The 12,122-nt window shown below is 41.2% G+C and overlaps 1 protein-coding gene across 2 annotated transcripts in view; it reads right to left on the bottom strand.

Moving 5' to 3' along the window:
* The window catches only part of aub (aubergine), a 322,859-nt gene that overhangs the window by 309,261 nt on the left and 1,476 nt on the right, over nt 1–12,122 (bottom strand). For both annotated transcript variants that reach the window (XM_067147583.2, XM_067147584.2), the window contains exon 2: nt 150–191. The gene's annotated coding sequence lies outside the window, so the exon portion shown is untranslated. The remainder of the gene's footprint in view (nt 1–149; nt 192–12,122) is intronic.

The raw sequence follows: 12,122 nt of genomic DNA, 5'->3' as shown, positions 1-12,122 counted from the left end.
TACGTCGTTAAGTTTACGGTTACGTTTCCATTGTGAATGGGGCCTAGAAGTAACTTTTATATTCATCGGTACACTGGACATGCCTATCAATTCCTAAAGGGTTAACTGCCATTCCCAGCACGCAACACAGAAGAACAGAAGCAACTTACCCTTCTTCACTGAAAAGGCCTCTTCTTGGCTACCTCAGTTACCTGAAATTAAAAAACATTACATTATTAATTGAATAATACAGTACCACATTAACCCCAATGTCATTAACCTCTTAACTGGGTGTGACAAGTTAATTCGTCTACTGATAGTTGTTACTGAATCGGGTAGTGATGACTTAACTCGTCTACAGCCTTCGAAAACTTATCTGTGTGGGACGTGTTATCTGGTCTTTTTATTGTAGTTCCATGATCACTTTATAGATGTCAAAAGGTTCCAAACTTGCTGTGCCACACTGCGCGTCAATATTTCATTACATTTTCTTCCGTACATAACTGCTAAGTATGCTCGTTTGCATGATGATGATGATGATGCTTGTTTAAAGGGGCCAACATAGGTCATCGGCCCCTCGTGAAACAAGATGGACGACATGATAATTAAAATTTTAAAATGTATCCACTGACTGGAATTTAAAAAAATGGTGATGAAAAATGGTTATGACATTAAAACAATCAGTGGATCTAATTCGCAATGCCTTATTTCTAATAAAATAATAGAAAATACAGGTGACAAAGGAATAAGGCATTGCCTGGAATACAGATATATATAATTCAAGTTAAAAGTTAAAGTAACGCATTAAAATACCCAACACGAACTAAAATAAAGTTAATGGGATAAAAGCGCAGTTAACACAAATACACTAGGACAAAGGAAATCATACAAGATAAAAAAAGACCACTATCCCTCAAAACAGATAACGAGGTCTACGGACGGCTCTTCATCGCGCAGGATGAGAGAGATGATACACGGGAGTTTTAGACTACGGCGCAGACCGGCCATGTCCACGCACTTCGTAAGGATGTGTACCACGGTAAGATGATCGCCGCAAGTGCACACCGGAGGGGGTTCTCCTTTCAATATATGGGAAGTATACTGTGGCCAATCCAAAGGCAACATAATACCACTGCTTCCCTCCGAGAAGCCCGAAGGGAAGTCCTCCATACCTTCGTTGTACCTTTTATTGCTCTCAGCTTATTTGGAAGAGGAGTGGCCTGCCACTCCATCTCCCAATGCGACATAACCAGAGGTCTCAGCTGAGAGCGAATATCACTTGCTGGAACTTTGTACGGCAGTGGGGGCAGTGTTACTGCCTCCTTGGCAGCCCTATCTGCTAACTCATTTCCCTATACACCCATGTGGCTTGGGAGCCACAGAAACGTGATTCTGGTGCCGGCATCCAAACACCCGGCCACCAGAAGGTGCCAAGGGAAACAGGTATCAAACTGCAGCGAGCTCAAGGAATCGGTACACACAAGAAAGTGTCAGCACTCATCGGACAGTGCACACCACAGAGCTTCCCTGTTGTGTACACTACAGGTTTCCGGGAGAGCAAAAAGAAACCTATCAGTGTCGACACAAACGCACAGCCCAATTTAGTGTCTGTTCTCGAGCCATCCAAGTAAACGACGACTGAACCTGGACACCGGCCAACAACGGAGAGAAAGAGTCTCCGATAAACCGAAGGGTCCGCGTTTTCACTTTGGGCCAGTGTGCAGATCCAGGATTATTTCAGGATGTCGTACTACCCACGGAGTTACCCACTTGGTTGTCTGACAAGGCAAGGAACCGAAAGTACGTGAAACAATCTGTTCCTGCAGATCAAGTTGTGGAACGCATATGTCAAAACATTAGGGCTTTCAAAGCATACTGCTATTCAAACAGGTGTTCGCCTCCAAGAACAGAAGGAAAAATGAACTGGGGAACATAGCAGTAGCGGAAACGAGGCTGATAGCAGGGACTTGTTTCACAGCACTCCGGGAAAAGAAACGAATTAAGCTATCTCCTGAAACAGGAATTAATTCCTTCCAGGCTGATGCAATGCGAAGACACTTGTACGATTATTACAGCTCAATGTCCCTTCTGTCATTGTTATGGACAATGCACCTTACCACTCTGTAATAATGGACAAGACTCCTACTTCCAGCGCCCATAAAAGACTGTTAGTGGAATGGCTGCAGGAGAGGAATATCCCATTGCATATGTGTATGACTAAATTAGCCGACGAGGTAGCGAAGAAACAAAGGCACAAAGTTATTAGGTTGCTGCCGTACCACTGTCACTTCAACCTCATTGAGTTGGTACCAGTACGGTATGGGGTGAAGTAAAACATTACGTACGCACTAATAGCAAGTCCTTCACAATTACTGAAGTGGAAGGACTGCTCCAGGAGAGTACTGCTCAAATGGATGCAGCTTTGTGGAAGAAGAAAGTTAACCATGTCGCAACATTAATTAAGTCTGCAATGGCAATACATGGCATCAACAGCGACTGTCAGGAGTTGATGATCTGCCTAGACGACGATGACAATAACAACGAAGGCGATGGTAGTGATAAGTTATCTTGTGACTATCTAGCCTCTACCTGTACAAAACAGGTATGAAAATAAGGTTTCTGAATTTTCGTAAATTTTATAAATTTTTTGAAACCTTTTGTGTTAGCACCGATGTATATTATTCTAACATTTATTGGTGTATTTGAAGTGAGATTCTTGTCGGCCGATTTCTTCCGTATTTTTTAACGTCGCGATAAGAACTTCGTAGTATATGTATCTCTTATTTTGTGTGATGAAATGTTTTATTGTAAACTTAATCGATATGTTTAAAGTTTGATTTTTGTCGGCCGATTTTATTTGTATTGTATATCATCGCGATGACATTAAAAGAATTTCTCCCATGTTTTCAAAAACTCACATCATGCAATTAGCTGTTGTTGCGGCGGCAATATCGCTTCGTACGCCACTGCAGTGTGACCAACATTGTGCGCAGCTGTCATGTGCAACCTTACGCCAACGCACCCACAGGTGCTGCAACAGGCAGCAAGTAAAATGACTTCCTCCCAAAAGTTCACTTTTTTTTTCAATTTGCTTTACATTCCACAACACATACATCTTGGGATAGGAAAGGGCTAGGAGCGGGAAGGAAGAGACCGTAGTGATTTGCCTGGTGTGAAAATGGAGTTCGAACCCACTATCTTCCCAATGCTACGTGATGCCACACGGTCACTTGCTTGGTAAAAGTCGAATGCAACTTTTACGCCCGGTTTATTCAACCTCAGTTAACATTTAACTGTCTGTTAAAAGAATTTAACAGTGAACTTAACAAAATTAGCATTTAATCAACATCACTTAAGACTGACAATCTGTTAAACCCTCAGTTAATTAAACTGCCCATGTTCAAGCAGTTAAATTCTCTGTTAGTTCAAAATATGGCAGGTGCATTAGATGCAGAACTTCTGTATCTTGAATATTTGGAATATGATAGACCTTTTCCAGAAAGAGTTACAAACGTAAATGATGATTTTCATACAGCTGTTTCAATTGCTTGATCGTACGTTGACTAACACCAGTATATAGACTGAATTCACTAAAAATTTTCTGCCAAGCATCACTTAGCTTTTAGCACGGCTCATTAGTTTGCTTACTTACTGTAACGCGTAATTCAGTGTTTTCTCCAGAAATTTTCGCCAGCCGCTAGCAGGAATGAGCCGCTGGGCAGGAAGTACTAGGTAAAAAATTAATATGATCAAATTTCAATGTATTCCCCCTCAGAGCATTAACAATAATATCAGACAGGTAACATTAACAGCAAAATTGAACTATTTTAATGTTATCACGAACAAGACATAAAGAGTACGGTATTTTGAACTTCTCAATTTCTGCTGCTTGTTCATCATTGTGTAACACCAGGTCTTACTGCTCAGTTGCTGTAGAGTGCCATGCAGAATCTAGTGCTCGCATGCTAATCCAGACATTGCTCTCGTGATAGCCAAGCTGAATATTTGAACTCTGCATTTAATTGATGCAATTGGGCTGATAATGAGGATTCGTCATTTAAATAAACACCTTTGTAGTATTTACATTTTCATCTGACTCAAATCTGTAAAAACAGCAGGACAGTGCACCTATTAAAAAGGTCCTAGGGAGAACACTTGCTATATACTTAGAAATAATTTCCAAAATAAGAGAAATCTGAACCACACATCCTCTTCTCTGCTTTATCTTTTTTTTCTTCCCCTTCCATACTGGGCTATATATTATTAGAAAAGCACATGAATGTGCATTACAAAGATTACTGACCGTTTTAGTCTTTGCTATAATCGCATAGAGATCTGTCGTTTTTACATCTTGTGATGTGATGCATGTCACAGAACTGATCACATGAGCACTCACATTTTTTCATTTGAGTCATGATAAGACATTTTTACATATTTTATTATCACATGTCATGGCATCTGTGCTGTAGAACTCTAACGGAATTTCTTCTCTTCTTCCGCCTTTCCGCTAGGTGTGCTTCTACATTCTTTGTGGATGGCAATGGTAGTTTTATGCTCAGTTCTTCAATAAGAAAGGGTTCCCGTGGTAGTTCGTATGTTAGGTGGGAACGCGTGTATTTTGAGATGCCCATTATGGTCTTTTAAGAATTTTGCTTTAACTCCTCCTATGGTGGCCAGTAGGTGAGTACTGGTACGATCTTTGTGTCGAATAGGCGCGTAGCTGTTTTCAAGGATAGCTGCTGTAGATTGTTGATATCGTACATGGCTTTCATGGCTGCAACTGCTTTGTCTTTTATGTGTAGTCTGAACGTCCCGGTAGTCTGTAAGGTTATTCCCAGGTATTTGAATGAATTTACTATTTCCACTTTGCCGTCTTCGCATTCTACGTTGTCGTTTGCTGCATTTCGTCCGCCTTTCCGAAAAACCATCTGTTGAGTTTTTGTCCAGTTTACTTTCAGACTTATTTCCTGCCCATTCAGCCAGTGCTGAGAAGGCATAAATGCCTAGAATGAGGAAATATTCCTGATGAATGGAGAAAATGAACAATTATAACCCTCTATAAAAGGAAAGGTGAAACCAACGACCCAAACTCATACAGAGGAATCGCTCTGGAAAGCAAGATCAAGCTGTTAACAAGAATCCTAACCAACAGGATAGTTGAAGTAGACCCCAAAATGCCAGAGGAGCAATTTGGATTTAGAAGAGAAAGAGGAACCTTGCATGCAATTCAAAACCTACTCAATGACATAGAAGCACGACGACTTCACAAAGGAAAATTTTATGCAGTCTTCATAGACTATACAAAAGCCTTCGACATAATAGACAGGAAAAAACAAATGTCAAAACTCCAGACTAGGACTGGAAACCAAAATCCCCTTACAGTTCTAATAAGTAATATTCTGGCATACAACCAGGATCACCACAGACGATGCGACCCACAAAACAAAATCACCCAAACCAATGGAGTGCTGCAAGGCGATCCCCTCAGCCCCATACTATTCAATATTGCCACCGCGGATGTAACAACAGCAATCAGAGAAAGAGCAAAGGATGCAGTGATCTACATATATGTAGATAACATGGTCCTAGGGTCCAACATATTGGGCTATAGAGCAACAGAAAATTCAAGACAAAAATTTCAGATAAATGTTGACTTCATGCGCCTTTGTTTACGGGTGTACTCACTCAAAAGCACACTGAAGCGTGCTCACAAACTGTATGGTTCTGCCACTGCCTTCTAGATTCTCACTAATCATGTCTCTTGTGAGAGTTAAAACTCTTAACAGTTCCCAGGAAATGTTTGGATGAATGCAAGAATCTTAACATGCAGCTAAATTTTTAATGCTATGTTAGCTCATATGGAAGAGGTTCAGGCTATTTTTGAAGTGAACAATGTACATATTATTGGAATCAGTGAAAGCTGGATGTGTACCGACATGCCGTCATCGACAGGTAATCTTGACAGATACTCAATATTATGCCATGACCGCATTGACAAAATAGGCGATGGACTTCTACTTTATTACAGAAATGACCTAAAATGTAAGATAATTTCTACTTCTGACCCATGACTTACACTGCGATCGGAATTTATGTTTGTAGAATTAGACTGCCATAAAAAGATAATAGGGACTGCATACAAGCTGCCTAAAATAAGACAGGCTGACGATGTTGAAGAGGCATTAGCAAATCTTATCTCAGCATACGATGACATTATAATCATGGGAGACTTTAACACTGACCTTTTGAAGCAGACTAGTGACGCGAACAATCTACTGAATTTATTTCTCGCTACAAACATGACAATTTTACCCCTCAACACTACTAAACATGTTCATTACTCTGACCCACTGCCTGCTCAATCTGCATCTGATGGCTGCTTATACTGCCTGCTCATTACAACATTTTAACATGGCACTAAATGAAACACTCCGTTTACAAATACCCACAGCAGGTGGCAGCACCAACCGGCTCCAGACCTGTCGGAATGAAATAGGGGGAAATAGGATAGACTGTACTTGTTTTCAGTGAAAATGGTGTACTGCTGCGTGCCTTTCTGCAAATCAAAGAAAGGGAAACCAGAATGCCGTGATATTTCATTCCATGATATACCTTCAAGTACACAATTGCGTCGAAAGTGGTTAAGTATTATATCCAGGGAAGGAAACAGCAAGAGAAGTAAATGGATTCCTTCTGATTATTCCGTGGTTTGCAGTCTACATTTCGTAAATGACGATTTCAAAGTGACCAGCAAAACGCGAAAATTAAAAACAGGATCTGTACCCAGCCCTTTCCCTGATTATCCAGCTTATAAACAACCGCTAATTTCAGCGATGATTAAGAGAAGGGATTCAAGCACAGAGACGTCTAACAAGAGCTCTTCAAACACCATTGCAGAAAATGGTAAGCGTAAGGTTTGAAGTATTACATACTAAGTAATATATCTGGGGACACTGTACTGTTAATGTGAAGGTACAAAACAGAATAATATGCTGTCATAGATTCCATTGTCCGCCTCTGTGGTGTAGTGGTTAGTGTGATTAGCTGCTAACGCCGGAGGCCCGGGTTCGATTCCCAACTCTGCTACGAAATTTGAAAAGTGGTACGAGGGCTGGAACGGGAGGTCAACTGAGTAGAGGTGGGTTCAATTCCCACCTCAGCCATCCTGGAAGTGGTTTTCCGTGGTTTCCCACTTCTCCTCCAGGCAAATGCCGGGAGCTTCCTTCACCCTTCCTTGTCTATCCCTTCCAAGGCCCCTGTTCAGCATAGCAGGTGAGGCCACCTGGGCGAGGTACTGGTCATCCTCCCCAGTTTCATCCCCCCGACCCAGAGTCTGAAGCTCCAGGACACTGCCCATGAGGCGGTAGAGGTGGGATCTTTCGCTGAGTCCGAGGGAAAAGCCAACCCTGGAGAGTAAGCAGATTAAGATTCCATTAACAGTCTTTTGCTAGCAGTATAAAATCGTGTCAATATACTGCTCTTTTTATTACTATTATTATTTACGCAAGTAGGGCCTATTTAGTTAATTGGTTAATTCCAGTGGCTCGGGGGCTGGGGTGTGTGTGGCATCTTCAGCATTAGAAATCATCCTAGGTAGGGCTTTCATCTTCACAGATATGCAAAGTCGCCTAATAGGCCGTCTATTATTATTATTCCCTGAGTATGTACTTGATTTACTGGAAGATTTTCGTGAGCCCCCTGAGTCAGTGTGTATCACTTCGGAAACTGCTTACCAGGGATTAGTGTGTGGTTATTTAGTGCGTGTAATCGAAGAAAAAACAGAATGCGCACGTGCTTGAATAACGTTTCTACCTCATTTAATTCATCCCCATTGATAGCTGCGCTAGCCCTAGCAACAATTTATTGGCCTAATTATGAGGCTTCAGAAATTTGTTGAGGCGGCTCTACCGTACTGCAAGAAATCTGCAAGTCTGCTCCAGACTATAAAAAACTATGTTCTACCTTCTTTGTGCCACTGTAAGTTTTTAAAGTGTTTTAGTAACAATAAGCACCAGGAACTTGTGTCAGAAACTGTGGTGGCCAAAGTCGTGAAACCTCTACTTAGTAATGTAGGGAAGTACCATACAGACAAAGATTCCAGGTTTTTTTGTTCATCGAAACCTCTTTCTCGAAAAGTGCTGAAGCTATAACTCTCTAGAGCACCACTTTATACGTAAAATTCTTTAATATTTCTCTTACTTTCAGATTTTAAATTTTGCTGGTATGCTTATCTAGTTGTATTCACACGGTAAATGGGTTCGTTTGGTGCTGCCATCTAGCGGCAGATTGTAAGGCATGTTACACGTTTGAGTATGGAATGAGCAGGCAGTTTAAGCAGCCATCGGATGCAGATCGAGCAGGCAGTGCTCTGACCACACAAGTCATACCTTAATTGATCTTGTGACAAATCAACCTCAAAAAGTAATTATAGTGCTATTAAAACAATGTGCGTGTTCTGACAGTTCGGAGCACGTGGCGCCGAACAAAGGAGTGGGAGTGCTGTGTTGCCACATGATCCGGCAGGAGTTACTACATCAGTCAACAGCTCTCGTTCTGCGCTAGGCTCTGCGGAAAATAATATCCATTAACGGCGATCATGAAAGAATTAGAAAAACGTTAAATATCATTGCTATTATTCCAAGATGGCTCAGCAGTAATTTTATCAGCTCAAATATCGTAAGACAAACTCCTCATTCCCCTTCCTCATAGGCTTTAATGAGTCGGGTTTTGGCCGGTGTTGATAACCTGTCGTGATGGTCCAATTACATCCACTCCCTCTCTTTCCCCTTCTTCCCAAGGCTCCTTTTCTTTCTTTTCTTTTTCTTTCCCTATTCTAATTACTGTAGCTTGAGAAATTTTAAAGCTGCTGCTGTTCTTTCTACAACTTTGTTAACGTCTATCAGTGTGCCTCCATTTTTCCCTTCAGCCTCAAAATATTCCCGTAAGGCACATACCATATCGCGAGCTTGACCACGAATAGCGAAGCCATGCCTCCCCATTACGCTTGCCTTTTTTTCTAGGTGAATGCATTCTAGGTCGCCCTCGTTGTTTAGCGGCGCTCTGAAAGGGTTGCAACATTTTGAGTTCACTATAATTTACACTACACTAGAATGCCAGCCTCGATAATGATACACTTATTAACACGAACACAATAGCACTATAATATTTAGTTGATTTAAAAAACACTATACAGACAATGATATCTCTCAAAGTAGACATTGTTAGCCCAGCCACATGTGCTACGGTATACTATATTGGCAACGTGGAACTCGGACCGACCGCCTCACGAAGCTTTCAGACAGCGGGGGTAGGAAAAGGGACAGCGGGGGTAGGAAAAGGGAGAGTGCATGCCGAGCTGGGATTGGCTGAAACGGGAGGCGTGTACTGGTTGCCATAGTAACTGCCACCCCCTACTACCACGCTGAGAGCTGTCAGAACAGGCACATTGTTTTAATAGCACTATAAGCACGGACAGATCGCTGCTCCTGGCATCTCTTCACATGACCTATTGTACGTGTGTTATTCTACACGAATACCGAAGTACAAACCACGCTACATTACAATATGGGACTTATGGCATACGGACCGGAATAAACTACGCTACGATGCAGGTAACTTGCCTTGGGATAGTATACGTAATTTTCAGAACATTAACTCTAAAGTAAACAAATTCAATTCACTGGTACTGGAAATATTTGACAAGCACGCACCAAAGAAACAGGTAAGGATCACCCGCCATCCTTCCGCGTGGCTAACGGCCAAGATAAGATCTGCTATGGCCAGTCGTGACAAACTGTACAGACAATACACATAGACGCATGACACAGATGATTTCCAGCAATACAAGATTCTGAGAAACAGAACCAAGCAGTTAATTAGGAATGCTAAATATAAATACTTTCAGGAACTGATGAACAATAACAGCCCGAGACAAAAATGGAGTAAATTACGCATGTTAGGTATAGGTAAAGCCATAGAGCAACATGTACCAAGCATATCGCTAGAGGTTTTAAATGATCATTTTGCACTGCCAAGAATAGCCTCTACCTCCTTCCCAGAAAATTCACTACCCTGTGTATGAACAATTCTCTTTTAGAAATGTCAGCTCGAATGAAGTGAAAAGTGTGATATACGCTATAACATCTAATGCCACAAGTAATGACGACATTCCTATATCACTTATTAAGGATATCTTAGGAGCTGTTCTATCATACTAATTCATATTCAACTACTGCCTGACAAACTGAGTTTTCCCCGACGTTTGGAAAGATGCACTAATTAGACCCATCCCGAAGAACTCCAAGTTAGATTCTCCTTCAGATTATCGTCCAGTATCCATTCTACCACCCTTATCCAAGGTGCTTGTATGTCTAGTTCATACACAAGTTACTGAATACCTTACCAAGCATTCCCTCCTTAATCCCTTTCATTCCGGCTTCAGGAAAGGACATAGCACTGCGACAGCTTTACTACGAGTGACAAATGATATCAGACATGCAATGGACCAACGGGACGTTACTGTACTGACATTATTAGATCTCAGTAGTGCCTTCGACACTGTTAATCCTCAGTTACAACTGCAGAAACTTCGAGAGCTGAATTTTAATAGTGTGTCATTTAAATGTCAGATGTTGCCTCGTGACGTCAGTTTCATCATGGCTGACCTTCCAGAGGTTGATGGGATGAACTATGTCATCAACATGGCTACCCTGGCAAGAGAGCCGTAGCGCTTGGCACATATTGGCATTTAATAATTACGTACAAATTGCAAATACTCTTAATTTTCGCATCTCAGTTCCTTTTTTGGACATACTAGAATTCGTCCTTTAGGTTAAAAAATTTCTGAGACCCGAACTGGAGATAGCCGGCTTGTGTACCGGACCCACTTGTTTTCTTTTCATCTTACCTTGAAAATCGCCGGCAACGTGCAACAGTTGGAAATTTGAGTTCAGGATGGCCAAGGAAGACCCTTGGTGTCCCTCAGGGCTCGGTTCTCAGACCACTGCTATTTATCATCCAAATTAATGATATATCAAAAGCTCTTAAATTCTGCAAATTGCAAGTGTACGTGGGTGACTTACCGATTTACTATCATTCAAAACCGAGAGTTATTGATACTGCAGTTACTAAAATAAATTCTGACCTTCAACATCTTAGTGACTATGTAAATGAAAACAGTTTATTAATGAATCCAAATAAGACTCAAGTTATTATTATCGGTACCAGTAAAAACCTTTATTCCCTCAAACAGAACATCTCCCCAATAATTTTAAACAATAAAATCATATCCTACCCCAGTGACCAACTTAGGAATTATCATGACAGACTCTAAACTGGACTCAACAGGTGATAAGCACATGTAATAAAGTACATAAATGCTTATATCCCCTGAAACGGTTCGCTATTGTATTCTCTGTTCGACAAATAATTCGCTCTCTTATACTACCTATGTCTGACTACTGTGACACTGTGTTGACTGGAATAACCTGCGACAGTAACAAGAAACTGGACCGGAGCCTGAACAGCTGCATAAGATATATCTTTGATCTGCGATATGATGCTCATATATCACCTTATTATAAGGAGCTGTCGTGGCTTCGAGTGCACCAGCGCCGTGAACTTCACATGCTATCACTTCTGCACAAAGTACTTTCCACTAATACTCCCGACTATCTGTCTTCATCTTTTTCTTGCCTCTCGCCCTATCATGAACTCAATACAAGATCTGGCTCCTCTCTTGCCATACCCGTAAACCGCACTGCTGTGTACAACCGCTCCTTCATAATCTCTGTGTCTAGGTCATGGAATTCGCTACCTGCGAACATTAGAGAAAATCCTTCTCATCGCAAGTTTAAAGTGGCTTGCCGGAAGCATTTGCTGGGTAGATCCCACTGACTTGCTGGATAATTGTTGAGTGAATGAAGGAATGAAAGAGATGAATGGATTACTGCAGTTACATAATTTAAGTGTACGTTATTTTGTATATTTCAAAATTAAGGATTCTGTCATTATTATTATTGCTATTAGTATTATTTGTTTTATTTGTATTTGAAATTATAAGTTATGTATATGTATACTCATCACAGTGGTTAAGTGTAAGAGAGGGCCTTGAGCCCTAAATTCGCCACCAATAAAGGCATTAT

The sequence above is a fragment of the Anabrus simplex genome, chromosome 5 (genome assembly GCF_040414725.1).
Source record: "Anabrus simplex isolate iqAnaSimp1 chromosome 5, ASM4041472v1, whole genome shotgun sequence".
Taxonomy (NCBI): Eukaryota; Metazoa; Arthropoda; class Insecta; order Orthoptera; family Tettigoniidae; genus Anabrus; species Anabrus simplex.
This window is presented reverse-complemented; position numbering and strand designations above follow the sequence as displayed.